This window comes from Pan troglodytes, chromosome 12, assembly GCF_028858775.2.
Source record: "Pan troglodytes isolate AG18354 chromosome 12, NHGRI_mPanTro3-v2.0_pri, whole genome shotgun sequence".
NCBI lineage: Eukaryota > Metazoa > Chordata > Mammalia > Primates > Hominidae > Pan > Pan troglodytes.
Genome location: NC_072410.2, coordinates 59,523,134 through 59,541,578, shown reverse-complemented (window position 1 = coordinate 59,541,578; position 18,445 = coordinate 59,523,134). Strand labels below are relative to the sequence as shown.

Below are 18,445 nucleotides of genomic sequence, written 5' to 3'. Positions count from 1 at the left end.
CTCAGAAAACAGAAAGTCAAATACCATATGTTCTCATTTATAAATAGGAGCTAAATACTGTGAACACATGGAAATAGAGTGTACAATAATAGACACTGGAGCCTCAGAACAGTGGGAGGGTGGTGACTGTGTTGTTGAAGACCTCTATTACTTTTTTTTGGTATGCATTTAAGGGGTACAAGTGCAGTTTTGTTACATGGATATACTGTGTAGTGGTAAAGTCTGGCCATTTAGTGTAACCACCACCTGAATAATATACATAGTACCCATTAATTTATTTCTCATCCTTTACCCACCTCCTACACTACTGAATCTCCAGTGTCCATTATTCCATACTTTATGTCCATATGTACACATTATTTAGCTCTCACTTGTGAGAACTTGTGGTGTTTGACTTTCTGTTTCTGAGTTATTTCACTTAAGATTATAGCCTCCAGTTCCATCAATGTTGCTGCAAAAGATGATTTTATTCTTTTATATGGCTGAGTAGTATTCCGTTGCACATATATACTACATTTTCTGTATCTAGTCCTTCACTGATGTAAACGTAGGTGATTCCATCTCTTTGGTATTGTGAATAGTGCAGTGATAAACATATGAGTGTGGGTATCTTTTAGATCTAATTATTTTTCCTTTGAGTAGATAGCCAGTAGTGGGGTTGCTGCCTAGAATGGCAGTTCTATTTGCAGTTCTATGAGAAATCTCCATACGGTTTTTCATACAGGTTATACTAATTTACATTCCCACTAACAGTGTGTAAGTGTTCCATTTTCTCTGCATCCTTACCAACATCTGTTATTTTTTGAATTTTTAGTATTAGCCATTATGACTTGCGTGAAATATGTCATTGTGGTTTTAATTTGCATTTCTCTGATCGTGAGTGATGTTAAAAATTTTTTCATATCCAGGTTAGACATTTGTATGTTTTCTTTTGAAAAAATATTCATGTTCTTTGCCCATTCAGTAGTGTAGGAGGTGGGTAAAGGATGAGAAAATATTTATGTTCTTTTATTTGTTTTTGTTGTTGTTGAGTTGTTTGAGTTCCTTGTATATTAGTCCCTTGTTGTATGCATAGTTTGTAAATGTTTTCTCCCATTCTACACATTGTCTGTTCTCTTATTTCTTTTTGCTTTGCAGAAGTTCTTTAGTTTAATTAAGTCCCATTTGTCTATTTGTGTTTTTGTTGCATTTGCTTTCGAGGCCTTAGTCATAAATTGCTCATCTAGGCCAATGTCCAGAGGAGTTTTCCGTAGGTTTTCTTCTAGTATTTTTATAGTTTCAGGTCTTACATTTAAGCTTTTAATTGATCTTGAGTTGGCTTGTAGATGGTGAGAGACAGAAGTCCAGTTTCATTCTTCTGCACAGGTAATCCAATTTTCCTAGCACCACTTATTGTAAAGGATGTCCTTTCCTCAGGGTATGTTTGTGTTGACATTGTCAAAGATCAGTTGTCTGTAGGTATATGGCTTTATTTCTGAGTTCTCTATTCTGTTACATTGATCTGTATGTCTATTTTTATACAAGTACCACGCTGTTTTGGTTACTATAACCTCATAGTATAATTTGAAGTCAAGTAATGTGATGCCTCCAGCTTTGTTCTTTTTGCTTACAATTGCTTTGGATATTCAGGCTCTTTTTTCATTCTATATGAATTTTAGGATTGTTTTTTCTAATTCTATGAAAAATTACATTTTAAAAATAGGAATTACATTCAATCTATACCTCTGTATGGTTTTTTTTTAATGATATTGATTTTTGTGATCCATGAACATGGGAGGTTTTTCCATTTGTGTCATGTATGATTTCTATCATCAGTGTTTTGTAGTTTTCCTTGTAAAGATCTTTCACCCCCTTGTTTAAAATATATTCCTAAATATTTTACTTTTTTTGTAGCTATTGTAGTTCTTGATTTGGTTCTCAGTTTGTTGTTGATGTATAGAAATGACACTGATTTTTGTACACCAATTTCATATTCTGAAACTTTACTGAACTTATGACATCTGGGAGTCTTTGGGATTTTCTAGGTATAAGATCATATCATGAGCAAACAGAGATAAGTTGACTTCATCTTTTCCAAATTTGGATGCCTTTTATTTCTTCTCTTGCCTGATTGCTCTGGCTTGGGCTTCTAGTATGTTGAATAGGAGTGGTGAAAGTGGTCATCATTGTCTTGTTCCAGTTCTTCGGGAGACTGCTTTCAAATTTTCCCTGTTTAGTATAATGTTTTCTGTGGTCTTATCATCATATATTGCTTTTATTATTTTGCAGTATGTTCCCTCTATGCCTAGTTTGTTGAGGATTTTATCACAAAAGGATCCTTAATTTTATCAAATGCTTTTTCTGTATCTATTGAGATATTTATATAGTTTGTTTTTAATTCTTATGTAATGAATCAAATTTGTTTACTTGAGTATGTTGAACTATACTTGCATCTTTGGAATAAAACCATTTGATTGTGATGTATTATGTTTTTGATGTGCTGTTGTATTGGGTTTGCTAGTACTTTGCTGCAGATTTTTGCATCTATGTTCATCAGAGATTTTGGTCTATAGTTTTCATTTTTTGTTGTGTGCTAGTCTGGCTTTAGTATCAGAATAATACTGGCTCTGTAGAATGAGTCAGGGAGGCTTCCCTTCTCATTGAAGTTTTGGAAGCATTTCAGAGGGCATTGGTACCAGTTCTTTGTAGATTTGGTAGAATTTGGCTGTGAATCCATTTGGCCCTGGACTTTTTTTTTTTTTTTTTTTTTTTTTCCTTAGGAGACTTTTTTATTACTGATTAAGTGTCACTACTTGTTATTGGTCTGCTTAGGATTTCTATGTGTTCAATCTCGGGTGGTTTTATGTTTCCAGGAATTTATATGTCTTCTAGATTTTCTAGTTTGTGAGTGTAGAGATGTTCATGGTGGTCTTTGATGATCACTTGTATTGTGGTATCAGTTCTAATGTCTCCTTTTAAATTTCTGATTGTTTATTGGATCTTCTGTCTTCTTTTCTTGATTAGTCTAGCTAGCAGTTTGTCAACTTTATCAACGAACCAACTTTCTGTTTCTTTGACCCTTTATAATGTTCTTTTGTTCACAATTTCATTTACTTCTTCCCTGATTTGTTATTTGTTTTCTGTTAGCTTTGAGTTTTCTTTGTTCTTTTTTTTCTAGTTTCTTGAGGTGTGATGTTAGGTTGTTAATTTGATTTTTCTGTTCTTCGGTTGTAAGCATTTAATGCTATAAACGTCCCTCTTAGCACTGCTTTTGCTGTATCCCAGAGGTTTTGGTATGTTGTTTTCATTTTCATTCATTTCTAAAAATTTTTAAGTTTCCATCTTAATTTTGTCTTTGACCTAAAGACCATTCAGGGATATGTTATCCAATTTCCATGTATTTGTATAGTTTCAACAGTTCCTCCTGGTATTGATTTATAGTTTTATTTTTCTGTGGTCTGAGAAAATACTTGGTATGATTTCAATTTTTAAAAATTTATTGAGATTTGTTTTGTGACCTAATATATGGTCTGTGTTTGAGAATGCTGCATGCACTGATGAGAAGAATCTATATTCCGCTGTTGTTGGGTAGAGTGTTCTGTAAATGTCTGTCAGGTACATTTGGTCTCAAGATCAATTTAAGTCCAGTGTTTCCTTGTTTTTCTGTCTCAGTGATCTGTGAACTGCTACAGGTACAGTGTTGAAGTCTCCCACCATTATTATATTGCTGTCTATCTCTTTATGTCCAGTAATATTTGTTTTGTGACTCTGACTGCTCCAGTGTTTGGTGTGTATATATTCAGGATTTTTATATCCTTCTGTAGAATTGATCCCTTTACATTATATAATGACTGACTTTGTCTTTTTTTTACTTTTGTTGATTAAAAGTCTGTTTTATCTGATATAAGCGTAGATACTCCTGCTCACTTTTAGTTTCTGTTTGTGCAGGAGATCTGTTTCTAGTCCTTTACCTTCAGGCTATAAGAATCTTTACCAATATGGGGAGTTTCTTATAGTTCTTATGAAAATATGGTTCATATTTTAAAAAACCCATCTGCCAATCTATACCTTTTAAATTAAGCATTTTATCTATTTATTTACAATGTTCATAGTTATATGTGAGGTTTGTTTCTGTCATAATGTTAATTGTTATCAAATTGCTTTGTACATTATTTGCATCTTTTTTTCCCTCTTTCTGTTTGTCTTTGTTGTTTGGTGGAGTTCTGTCCCGTTGTAATTTGATTTCTTTCTCTTCCTCCTTTGTGTAACTAACTGTTTTTATAAGACCTGTGAGTTTTATAGTTTTGTGTATTTTTTATGATGGCAAACATTGACCATTTTGTTCCATGTTTAGAACTCCTTTGAATATTTTTATAGGGTTCGTCTAGTGGTGATAAATTCCATCAGTGTTTGGGAAGTACCTCCTTTATTTATGAAACTTATTTTAGCAGAATACAAAATCTGTGGTTGACAATTTTTTTTTCCTTTAAGCACATTGAAAATAGAATCCCAATCTTTTACTGGCTTATAAAGTTCCCACTGAGAAGTCCACTGTTAGTCTGATGGAGCTTCCTTTACAAGTGACTAGATGATTTTCTCTTGCTGATTTTAGGATTTCTTCCTTTATATTAATTTTAGACAATTTAATGACTATACGTTGTGGTGAAATCCACCTGGCAGTGTGTTCTCCTAGTATTCATTTGGCCTCTTGTATTTGCATGTCTAAATCTCTTATAAAATTAGGGAAATTTTCATCTATTATTTCCTTAAATGATTTTCAAAACTTTGTTTTTTCTTCCCCCTCAGGAACACCAATGATTCGTAAGTTTAGATTCTTTATATAATCCCATGCTTCTCAAAATATTCATTCTATTTTATTCTTTTTTCTTTATCTTTGTCTAACTAGATTAATTCAAAGGATTTTCTTCAAATTTTGAGATTTTGTCTTCTGCTTTATCTAGTCAGTTATTGACCCTTTCAGCCATATTTTGTAATTCCTTCAGTGAATTTTTCATTTCCAAAAGTTATGTTTGTTCATTTTTAGATAAGAAAAAACTGGTGAAGTTCTCCGTGATAAATTTCTCATTCATATCCAGAATTAATTTTCTGATTTCTTTCTATTGGTTTTCAGATTTCTTTTGGATCTGATTGAGCTTCTATAAAATCAATATTTTGAACTCTTTATCTGGCATTTCAGAAATTTCCTTTTGGTCAGCATCCATTGCTAGAGAGTTAGTGTAATCCTTTGAGGGGTGTCATAACTCCCTGACTTGACTTTTCATGCTTCCAGTATTATGCAGATTTTTTCTCATTTGGAGAAATAGTCACTTCTTATTATTGAATTTACTTGGGTTTGGACAGGACTTCCCCCCCTCCCCCACCCCCAAATCCTTGAGGATGTGACTGTAATATATGTTGTGCAGGGCTGTTTGGCTTTGCTTCTGGGTGCATTCAGTGGCAAAGACTATGTATGAATTCCTTGGTTGTAAATTACCATCATGTGGTGGCTTTTTCAAATGCTGTTTGTAGTAGCGGTATACCAGGCAGGTGAGCAGGCTCATGACCTCCTGTGAAGCCAGGGTTATAGGTCACAAGGAGCTCATCTCATTCATAAGTGCTATGGGCTTGTGTTACCAGATTTTGTCCTGTATTGTGCAGGTTGACCTCCAGGCCAGTCAGTGGCACTTGTAAGTAAGAGCTGGCTGTGGTGGTAGTAGTAAAATTCATGCTTGATCTTTGTTTACCAAGAGAAACTCTCCAGTGTCCCAGGCAATGGGCTGGATTATGGAATGCTCAGTGGTTTGGGTTTTATCCTCAGCCTGAGAGAGTGTGTGAAGCTGGACAGAGCTGGACCAGGCAACCCTGCACTTGCGCTACTCCCGCCTCCCGGCCCCCCCACCTCCCAAACAGTGAATGCAACCACTATCTCTGAGGAGAGTTTAGGGAGCAGTCACCAAATGCCTGGAGATATGCCCAGTAAAGGGTAGAAACACTGCTGATGCACCAAGTTCCTCACATGTGAAGACCAGGGCAGCCAAAGCTCCTAGACCAGGTGAGCTGGTGTGGGAATCTGCCTCCCTCTCACTCCTCAGAACCAATGGAGTTGAATCCCACCCTGGTATGAGCTGGGGCACTCAGGAAAGTCAGTGCAGACTGGCTTTAGATCACAGTGCCATCCCTGTCCACAAATCTTGCCACTTGGGGAAAACCATGGCTCTCTAGCAAATCTCCTCCCTCTCTGGTTCCACAAAGGGGGAAAGCCCAATTTCAGAACCCATGGCTTGAATGCACTCCACAATCACCACTCAGTTCTGGATGTGGGGGCCCTTCCCCACCTCCAGTCCCAGCACTCCATTCTCCAGCCCAAGAATCTCTAATGCCCATGGCTACTGTTGCCAGGTTACTGAATCCTGCCCAGTTTGTTGTGAGCCAAGATTGAGAAGGGCATCCTCCTGTTAGATCCCAGGTCTGAGAAAAATACTGGAGCATTTCCCAGTATTTTTCTTTCTCAGTCTCCTGGCCTCTCGCCATGTTAGCCCCAGGGCTTAGAAGGGCCGAGGTAGTTTCCCATGGCCTGGGTGGCATGGTTTCTCAGAGGAAAGGTAGATCACAGAGGTACACTCTTTGCTCCTCTACCATATCGGGGGCTTCACTCACAGTTCTCAGCCAGATGCTGCTACTCAGGGTGCCTTCTCACCTTTTATTTTCCAGGATTTGAATTTCCTTGAATAAAAGAGCACTTGAATAAAAGAGCACTATATGACTATGCACTGTTTTTTGTGTGTGTGTGTTTTTTTTTTGCTTCCAAATAGGTGAAGCATGCTAAAAGAGTCTCTGATCTGCCGCCTTGGGGGAAAAAAAAGAGAAGTCCTTTATTTCTTTATTGATCTTATCTTATATCTGGTGGTCCTATCCATTATTGAAAGTGGGCTATTGAAATCTCCTACTATTACTGTGTTGATATGTATTTATCCCTTCAATTCTGTCAATGTTTGCTTCACATATTTAAGAGCTCTGATATTTAGTGCATAAATATTTATAATTACTATATCATCCTGGTGAATTGACCCTTTAATCATTATATAGTATCCTTCTTAGTCTCTTGTGACAGTTTTTGACTTAAAGTCTATTCTGCCTCATATTAGTATAGATATCCCTGCTCTCTTTTGGTTATTGTCTGCATAGCATATCTTTTTTCATCCTTCAAGTTCAGCCTTTATGTGGTGTTAGATTTAAAGTGCTTCTATGCAGCATATCACTGGATCCTATTTTTTTTTTTTTTATCCATTTTAGCCAATATGTCTTTTGGCTGAGGGGTTTAATTGCCTCACTTTAATTACCGATATGGAAGGATTTTCTGTTGCCATTTTGTTACCTGTTTCCTGTATATCTTGTGGCTTTTTGGACCCTCATTCTTCTGTTACTGTCTGTCTTTGACTCCCTTCTTTGTCCTTTTGTGTGCATTGTATGGATATTTTGTGGTTACCACTGCAATTGCAGAAAGTATCTTAAAGTTATAACAAATCTATTTTAGGCTAATAACTTAATTTCAATTGCATACACAAATTCTCCTTTACAGCTGCCATTTCCCCCCTTATGTTATTGTCATAAATTACCTGTTATATATATTGTGTACCAATTAACATAGATTTATAATTGTGTGTGTCTGTGATTTACTCATTTAGACTTGTATATACAAGAATTAAAAGTGGATTTATGCACTAGAATTACAATATAGGATTCTATATTTATTTAAATGTTTATCATTAGTGGAGAACTTTATAATTTCATATTACTATGTTGGTGCCTACCATCCTTTGTTTAATTTGAGGAACTCTCCTTAGTATTTATTGTCTAGTAACATTGACTAAACAGCTTTTGTTTATCTGGAAAGGTCTTCATTTCTTCTTCATTTCTGAAGGACAGTTTTGCTGGATACAGTATTCTTAGTTGATTTTTTTTTCTTTTAGCACTGTAATCATCCCATTTCTTTTTAGCCTTCAAGGTTTCTATTGAGAAATCTGCTGATAACCTTAGTTGGCTCACTTGTACGTGATGAGTTGTTTTTCTCTGGCTGGTTTCAAGATTCTTCCTTTGACTCATAACAATTTGATTATAATGTGTCTTGGTATGGGTCTCTTCAGGTTTATCATAGTTGGAGTTCATTGAGTTTTGAGTGTGTAGGTCCATTTGTTTTATCAGCCTTGGGAAGTCTGTAGCCACTGTTTGTTCAGATAAGCTCTTTGTCCCTTTCCCTTTCTTTCCTCCTTTTGAGACTCCCATACTACATATATTATTCTGCTCAGGTTCTGTTAATTTATCTTCATTTTTTTTTCTTTTTTCTCCTCAGTCTCAATAATTCCAAATGTGCTAACTTCAAGAACACTGATTCTTCTGCTTGCTTAAGTCTGCCATTGAACCCCTCTAGTGAATTATTTAGTTCACTTATATTTTTCAGGTCCACAGTTTATTTTTGTTTTTTTTCAAGAGACAGGGTCTTGCTATGTTGCCCAGGCTAGTCTTGAACTCCTGAGCTCAAGCAATCCTCCCTTCTCAGCCTCCCAAAGTGCTAGGATCAGAGGCTTGAGCCATCATGCCTGGCTTTATAATTTTTTGAAAATAGTTTCTCTTTGTTGATATTCTTATTTTGTTCATGCATTGTCTTCCTGATTTCTGTGCAGTTCTGTGTTCTCTTGTAGGTCTTGATCATCTTTATGAGAGTTATTATAAATTCTTTTTTAGGAAGCTTACAGATCTGCATTTCTTTAAGGCAAATTTCTGGAGCTTAATTTTGTTCCTTTGGTCAGGCCATGGTCCCGTTTCTTTGTATGCCTTGTCGTCTTTTGTTGGGATTTGAGCATTTGAAGAAACAGCCACCTTTCTCAATCTTTATGAACTACTTTTACTTAGGGGAAAACTGTGACCAGTCAGGCTGGCTAGAGGTTCTAAGACCTCTCAGATTTTTCCTGGGGATGCGTTTTCTTTGGGGTTGTATGTTTACTTTTAGTGTATCTGGGTGCTTCTGACTGTCTTCTTTCCTGTGTCTTCGCGGGAGCTGTTTCTGTTGTAGTCCTCTGCCCTTAATCTCTTGCTCCCCCTAGAGCCTGCCTGCAGAACCGCAGAGTCTCTCCTGTCTAACATGCTAAGGCATTAACCTCTGTTTTCAGTGGCCTCTAATCTTGTATCCAAACTATGCAAACTGTCATTCTCATCAGTTCCCTGAGCAAAGTACTGCAGCCCACAAACAAGTTAGCATGCTGGACTTAAGTTTCACTCTATTTCTTCTGTTCCAAGGGAGGGGTCAGGCAAGCAAAATGCAATGAACTCTCTTACCCTCTCAGGCACCATCCATTCTCTTGTTTTTGCACTTGCCTGAGTCCTGTAGTCCATTAACTAATTTCTAGATTTATCACAAAGCTATTTTTATGTATATGTTACAGATGATTTGTCTCCCTAGAAAAATGAGGGCCTGGAGCTTCCTAATCTGCCATCTTGCTAATGTCACTTATGTATATTATTTCCACAGTGTGTATATAGATCTACATAGATATATATATGTGAAAACTGCAGCAGGTGAGGACTAAATGCTTTTTCCTTGACAGACAAAACATTATATTTATTCTCACCTTGAGTCCTTTTCCCAATCCTTACTGTTATTGAATTTCTTTTTATATTCCATTAGAAGATACATATAGCATATGGACTGTCTCCTCCCAAAACTTTCTGTAATACATTCTGCTTGGATATGCTAGTACTATTTTAAGGATGAAAAGTGTAGTAGGTCCTTCTATTAACATACTTATTTTCCAGAATATCACTACATGGATCAATTGTACTCTTTGCTATTCATTAAGATAAAATGAAAATGTATCTCTACCAGTAAATGGAGTTCTTAGATGGTTTCATTTTCAAGTGTGAAAATTAGGTTTCATTGTTCATTCTTAAAAGCAAACATTTATTGAAGGTCTATTTTGTGCAGATATCTTTACTGATTGGGGGATATAAAGATGAAGCTGACATAATCCCATCCTTAATGAGCTTACAGTGTGATAGCAGGGTGGGGAGAGGGGGCAGAAAAAAATAAACAAATAGTGACAACATAGAAGTAGAGAAGAGGCCAGGTGCTGTGGTTCACGCCCGTAATGCCAGCAGTTTGGGAGGCTGAGGCGGGCGGATTGCTTGAGCCAAGCAGTTCAAGACCAGCTTGGGAAACATGGCCAAACCCCATCTCTTAAAAAAAAGAAATACAAAAACTAGCCAAGCATGGTGGCAGACACATGTACTCCCAGCTACTTGGGAGGCTGAATGGGAGGAGCACCTGACCTGAGGAGGTTGAGGGCTGCAGTGAGCCGTGATCATGCCACTGCACTCCAGCCTGGGTGACAGGGTGAGACCTTGTCTCAAAAAAAAAAAAAAAAAAAAAAAAAAAGTAGAGGAGAAAAGTTTTTAGAAGATGCTAAAGGACATATTTTGGGTCCTTTATATTTGTAAATATGTTTAAATTGTGTTTTCCTCAATATAAAATGAAAGTAAGATCCATAGTGGCAGCAATTTAATATGGTTATAACTTTGAGAAAGGACAACAAGAGTTAGAAAAAAAATTTATATTAACTATTTTAAATCTGATAGTCTTAGATTACAGCTATAATATGTGATTATATTTTTGAAATATAATACTGAGTGTACTCAATTCCAGGAAAGGTTCTAGATGTGACTAGTACTTTGGTACCACCTACTAAACAAAGCTTAATGTCTTAAATTAATAAACTACAAAGAAGCAGAATTTTGGTGGGGGTGGGGTACAGGATGGGATAGGGAGTGATTATAGCCTGAATGACCTATTACTTTATAATCACCTTTGTGTTCAGTTTATGGAAAGGTTAAGTGTTTGGTCTGAAAGATCCTGAATTGGGTAAATTTGAATTATTGCTCGGAAGCATGAATTACCTAGAATTTTGCTTTGTCTTCCTAGAACACAGATTTTAGACTGGGAGTCCATGTGCCAAATTCAGTTTATAGATGTTTGATCTACAGTATTTAACAACTATTTTGAATTATTTACCAACACTTAAAAATTGGGACATTTAGGGCTGGGCATGGTGGCTCACGCCTGTAATCCCAGCACTTTGGGAGGCTGAGGCAGGTGGATCACAAGGTCAGGAGATCGAGACCATCCTGGATAACATGGTGAAACCCTGTCTCTACTAAAAATTACAAATATTAGCCAGGCGTGGTGGCGGGCCCCTGTAGTCCCAGCTACTCGGGAGGCTGAGGCAGGAGAATGGCGTGAACCCGGGAGGCAGAGCTTGCAGTGAGCTGAGATTGCACCACTGCACTCCAGCCTGGGCGACAGAGCCAGACTCCATCTCAAAAGAAAAAAAAGAAAAAATTGGGACATTTAGGTGACCTTTCATTCTGTTTTGTGCAATGGAAGCTACCCTAATTCATAAAAAAAATGGAGGGATTTAGCATAAAAATCCAGTGTTCAGGCTTTTTGAAAACTCAGATTTTGCAGTATTTGGCCTCCAATTCCTAAGAGCCACAGTCTCCTTAATCAGAATGGCTACTGCCCACTTTAGTGGGGCAGGCACACTCCACTTCATCCCAGTCCCCATTAAACTCTATTATTTCTATGACATCAAGGCTGAATATCTGTTCTACTTATCAGGCTTATACTTCTAAAGGCATCAAACTATAGATCACATGGGCCAAATGCAGCCCCACATCTGTTTTTTTTATGGCCCACAATCTAAGAATGGTTTTTATATTTTCAAATGGTTGAAAAAATACAAGAAAGATATATTTTTAGATGTGAAAATTATATGAAATTCAAATTTCAGTGTCCAAATAAAGTTTTATTGGAGCATAGCCATGCTTGTTTGTTTACATATTGTCTAAGGCTGCTTTTGTACTATAGTGTCGGAGTTGAGTAGTTGAGATAGAGGCCATATGACTTGAGAAGCCTAAACTATTTACTATCTGGCCCTTTAAAAAATTTGCTCAGCCTTGATGCAGAACAAAAGGAAAAGCTCTCCTTACCCCCCTTTAAATTTTTTCCTTTTCTTGTCTCTTTCACTGTTTTTTTGCTGTCCTATCTTAACATGTTCCTTTAGATCCAGGCTAGAATTACCTTATCAAATTCCATTTCACAGCAAGAATGAAAACAGTGAAAAACTCAGGAGACCAGGGTTCTGATCTCTGTGTTTAACTATCTGTGATCTTAGACAAGTCATTTAATCTCTCTGAGCTTCTATTTCCTCATTTGTTCAACAAAAGTGCTAAATTAGATCATCTCTAAAATATTTCTTACTTTCAATTCCATGAAGTAGACAAAAAAGAAAGAAGAGATAAGCTGGGTGAATAAAAATGTAAAGGACAAAGACTAAAGAATGATTGGGAGACTCCTGGTTGCTAGGTAGGTAGGATAGAATAATAATTGCCACCTTTATTCAGTTAGCCCATTTGCATATATTATCTCTAATTCTCATAATGACCCTTTAAGGTAGGTATCATTACCCCATTTGCAGATACAGAAACTGAGGGTCAAAGAGGTTAATTGGCTTGCTCTAAACCAATATCTATTAAGTGGCAAAAGAATCAAGGTTCATACCTGAAATGTCTGGCACAAAGCCAGTGCTCTTCCATTTCAACAAACTGCTGAAGTCAAAAGAAGAGAAGTGAGCTAAGAGAACTTATTGCTGTTATACATTTGTCTTCTGAAATAAATGGCACTGTTTCTCTGGTGATCTTATACATTATTTTTTAAACCTATCTATTCTTTTGTTGGCTTTGTGCCTTCAAAGGAGATATCCTTTCCAGTCTAAAATCTCCAAAGGATTTTCAAGGTAAAACACTTTTCAAGATGTTCAATCACATGGAAGAATGAAAATCTTTTATAATATTGTTTGTTAAACTGACAGCTCTACTTAACAGAAACCATTAAAATATTTACAAAGTAGCAGCTGCTCTTGTAAAAAAATACAGCTTTTTGGAGGCATAAAAATAAACTAGTTGATAAGTATGAGATAAGCCATTTGGTGACTTCTTTATGTACATTGCACAATATATGGAAAATTCTGATATTTACACAGCAATTATACTACAAAGCCTTTTAAGTTAAAAGGACACAGGCTGAGTAAGAACTGAACTGTTTACAAGAATTTTCCATACTGATCTTGGAAACAATTTACGGAACCCCCAAACATAATCCTTTAATAAGCTTTACATTTTAGGTGTTTTTTATTTTTTTCCAAAAAAAGCTTTGTTTTTAGAAGATAGTTACATATGAATGAATCTCTATTGAACTCAGTTGCATTTTATATTCTACTAGAATTACAGCCAAGTTTCTTATATAAATAATTAGAAGTTGTGGGAAATAGATCAAGAGAGCAAACCAATATATGTTAACAAAAATGTTTAAAAGTAACTGAACATTTGCATTTTATGCCTTTATCTGTTCATATGACATTATTTATTTATTTAGAAACAAGGCCTTGCTGTGTTTTCCAGGCTGGAGTGCAGTGGCATGATCACAGCTCACTGCAACCTCTAACTGCTAGGCTTAAGCAATCCTCCCTAGCTCAGCCTCCTGGGTAGTTGGAAGTACAAGCACGAACCACCATGCCTGGCTAATTTTTAAATTACTTTTGTAGATATGGGGTCTAACTATGTTGCCTAGGCTAGTAATTTGATATTTTATATATAAGCTAAGTGATTTTTTAAAAAAAAGTAAACATTAAAAATTTGCATTGTTGGGTAAAATTAATTTTATCAAAATAGAGCAGTCATATGTAACTTTTACAACCCAAGGTTATTCATAAGGAAAAAAGTTTATATGTATGTGAAGGTGGCTTTTTGGGAAATTTTGAGTTAATGGAAGAATGATACTGGTCATGATCCTTGATAACATGAGCTTGCTGATTTATTTAATGACTGCTACTTACTGGTAAGACCATTAGATTGAAAAGAAAGAAAACCTTCTGGTAGTGATTTCTAAATCTGTGATATACTAATAGCTTGAGAAAACCACATACTTTCATTTTTAAGTATCCCTGTAAATTATGGAATTATTACAAACCTTTAAAAATGTTTTGATATTATTTTTTCTACCTTCAAGTTCACTTAGTTCACACTTTGTTGTCCTTCCAAATACAGTATTTTCCATGCTGCTCTTAAAGAAAATAATATTTTTCCATTTTTTAGAACTAGAAGAAGGCAAGAGACTAAGATGATGATGGAGGAAGTGTTAGGATGTTCAATAAGTGTCAGCAGCTTATCAAAAGAAAGAAAGAAAAAAGATAGTGTTACCTTGACCCAAAAGGGTGATAACAGGCAACTTATCTTTTAGGGTAAATGTTATGAAGTCCCATACTGTTGGTCTTAGTTACTTCAAAGTGTTGATGTGATCTCTATGGAAGTTATGCCTTCCTGTGTAAGAAATACCCACATATATATTGTTGACAGTTCTTTTCATTAGAAAAATAAGTAAGCAAAACAGGAAAAATACGCAATTAATGATAACGTGTTATATTTATGTACAAAAGTTTGTCTTTAACATTGAGTTTTCCCTTCTCATCTTAGAAATCTTTGATATGAGTTGATGTGCCTATATGGAACTAAGTAGTCATTCTTTGGGGAGATGTAAAGGTATTGAGATTAAAGTATTTTCTAAAAATTTCATTTTCAGTTATCATTACTATGTGTTGATTGATACATTGAGTTTCAGTGTCTATATATTATCAAAGCATATCACAGGAAAAAGTAGATATTTGAACCAGTTTATTCCAGCATAACTTGATAGGAAAACAAATTTTCTTAAACAAGATCAGATTTCAGTTTTCATTGCTTGTTGCAAGTAGAAAATATAATCAATATCAGGAATCACAAAATCTGTTTATGGTATTTCAGTAGTAATCAGATGGTTTTTTACATCTAAAATGTACTGGTAGGATACTAGTTATTACTGTTTTTTTAAAATATATTTTCTCAAAAATGTATGGTAATTTTGTAGTTAAATATAGGGCTAGGAAATATATAAACAAGTGAGTAGTCTTGAGTAAATGACTTAATCTTTACATTTCAGAAATTTTTTCTTTTAGAGTTAATATTTAACTTATTTTGCACTTATTCTTTAAATTTTTATTGACTCAAAACCAAGATGACATTTTTATAATTGGTAGAGGAGTCAAAGGCTGATGAGCCTTTTTATTCAGTGTTTCATAGACGCAAATTTACAAACTGTTCAAATAAACTGTACTGAGTCAGGCAACAATAATTACTGATAATTATGAGGTTTATTCTAGACTCTGCCATGTGATCTTAAGCAGGTCACGTAATCTCTCAGATTGTTGGAAGTGGCATTTAGAAGTGGGCATCTTACATATTATTGGTAAATCAATACAGTTTACCCTTGACAACATGGGTTTGAACTGCATGGGTCCACTTATACATGGATTTTTTTTTGAGACAGGGTCTCATTCTGGCATCCAGGCTGGAGTGCAGTGATCACAGATCACTGCAGCCTCAAACTCCTGGGCTTAAGTGATCCTCCTGCCTCAGCCTCCCAAAGGGTTATAGGCGTGAGCCACCATGCCAGGACAGACATAGATTTTTTCAACAAATATATTTTAAAAAAGTTTTTGGAGGTTTGTGACAATTTGAAAAAACTCACAGATGAACCACGTAGGCTAAAAATATCCAAAAAAATTAAGAAAAGGATATTTCATGAATTCAAAAAAACATGTAGATACTAGGCTAAGATAAATACAATCTGTTATAAAAAGTTAAAATTTATCAAAATGTATACACACACTTATAGACCATACATGGAACCATTCAATCAAAAGAAATGTTAACAAATATAAAGATTGAATATTAAGTCATAATAGCATCAAATTAACTGTAGTACACATAATGTACTACTGTAATAATTGTATAGCCACCTCCTGTTGCTACTGTGGTGGATTTGAGGTTTTTGAGTATCTGCTTAAAATGCTGCATGATGCTAATCATCTATCCACGAGCAGTTTGTCTCTTAAGTAAATTGTGTATCATAGTAAAAAGTGATCTTTTGTGGTTCTTGTGTATTTTTCATTATATTTAGTGCAATACCAGAAACCTTGAATAACACTATCAATTCCCTGTGAAGTGCCACTAGTGATGCTGGAATTTCTGCCAAGAAGCAGAGAAAAGTCCTGACGTTACAAGAAAATGTTGAATAATGTTGAATTGCTTGATATGTACAATAGACTGGGGATCTGCAGCTGTGGTTGCTCACCATTTCAAGATAAATGAATCCAGCATGAGGACCATTCTAAATAAGGAAAAGGAAATTCATGACGCTGTCACTGAAGCTATGCCAGCAGGTGCTAAAATCTTGCACTTTTTGCAAAATACCCTTTTATCTTGTTTTGAAAATACAGCTTTCATGTGGGTACAGGATTCCTATGAGAAAGACATATCCATAGACTATAATGATTTGAGAAAATGTGAAGTCATTATATGACAACTTAAAGCAAAAGGAAGGTGAAGGATCTAAAGCTGGAGAATTTAATGCCAGCAAAGGATGGTCTGATAATTTTAGACAGGTGTTTGGCTTTAAAAATATCAAGATAACAAGAGAAGCAGCTTCTGCTGACCAAGAAGCAGCAGACAAGTTCTCAGCCACGATTAAGAAAATCATTGAGAAGAAAGGATATCTACCTGAGGTGTTTAATGTAGACAGAAGTGCTTGACTCTTGGGGAAAAATATGCCACAAAGGACATTTATTAGTAAGGAAGACATGAGTGCCTCCGACTATGAGTAGTCAGACCATGAGGAAGAAGACATAGAAGAACCAGTGCCAGAAAACAAATTGATAATCTGGCAGAAGGGTTCTGACTGTTCAAGACTGCTTTTGACTACTTCTGACACAGACCCTTCTATGAAACAAGCACTGAAACTAAAGCAAACAATGGAAGAAGGATTGGTACAATACAGAAACATTGTTAGAGAAATGAAAAAGAAATAAACAAATTATGATGTATTTCCATAAAGTTACACCAAGTATGCCTACCTCTCTCTTGCCTCTCCTTCAACCTCCTTCACGTATTCTGCCTCTGCCACCCCAAGACAGCAATACCCACCCCTCCTCTTCCTCCTTCTCAGCCTACTCAACACAAAGACAACACGGATGAAGACCTTTATGATAATTCACTTCCATTTAATGGTAAATGTATTTTCCCTTCCTTATGATTTTTATAATAAAATTTTCTTTTTTTCTAGCTTACTCTATTGTAAGAAGATAGTATATAATATAACATATAAAACATATGTTAATTGATTGTTTATGCTATTGGTAATGCTTCCAATCAACAGTTGGCTACTAGTAGTTAAGTTTTGGTAAAGTCAGAAGTTATACATGTATTTTCTACTTCATGGGGGTGCCCCTAAACCCCCACCTTGTTCAAGGGTTAGTTGTACTCTTAAAAGGGCAATTTGGCAGTATTAATAAAAATAAAAATAAAAATATTCATACTCTTTGGCCTAGAAAGCCTACCTATTGAAGTATATCCTGTAAAAAACATCAATAGAATGAGCATGAAGATATGTATAAGGGTACTTATGCAAGCTTGTGATTAAACATACATTATTTATTATGGAAATTTCAACATATCTGAAACTAGCCATTATTTAGCTCCCACTTATAAGTGAGAACATGCAATATTTGTCTTTCTGTGTTTGACTTGTTTCACTTAATATAATGGCCTCCAGTTCTATCCATGTTGCTGCAAGACCTCCTTTTCTACCACATCTTACCTAGCCAAAGAAAGTTCTCTGGATCATTTAATTAGATTGGGCCCACCTGGATAATACAGAATAATTTCTCTGTAATCTTAGTTAAATCTTCAAAGTCCCTTTTGCCATGTAACGTAGCATATTGACAGGTTCTAGGGATTAGAATGTGAACATCTCTCAGGGGAGATATTTTGTCTACTACTCATTTTTAGGAAGAGTTCTCCCATTTACAGGTTATACCAGAGTTGACCTTTGTTTTCTTCTAGTACTTATATGGTTTCGTTTGTTTACATTTAAATCCCTCATCCTTCTGGAATTTATTATGGTGTGAGGAGTGAATCCAATTTTATCATTAAAAAATCTAATACACTTATGGAAATTCCATTTATTAAAAAGCTGAAGTTCATCTTTTCTCCACTGATTTGAACTGCTTTTATCATACACTAAATTTCCATACAGATTTTCTGCTCATTTCCATTGGGATACCAATATACTCTGTAATTTTAATTAAAGAGTTTTTACAGTATGTTTAAATGTCTATGGGGCTAGGTTCTTTTTACTATTCTTTTGCAGGATATTCCCAGATTTTTTTTTAATTGGCTTTCCAAATAAATTTTACAATTAACTTGTGGATGCCAGGGAAAAACAGTCTGATGGTATTTTTATATGCATAATGTTAAATTTGTAAGT

The 18,445-nt window shown here is 35.5% G+C and overlaps 1 protein-coding gene across 20 annotated transcripts in view; it reads right to left on the bottom strand.

Moving 5' to 3' along the window:
* Positions 1–18,445, bottom strand: part of WDPCP (WD repeat containing planar cell polarity effector) — a 729,520-nt gene that overhangs the window by 75,533 nt on the left and 635,542 nt on the right. The gene's annotated exons all lie outside the window — the stretch shown is intronic.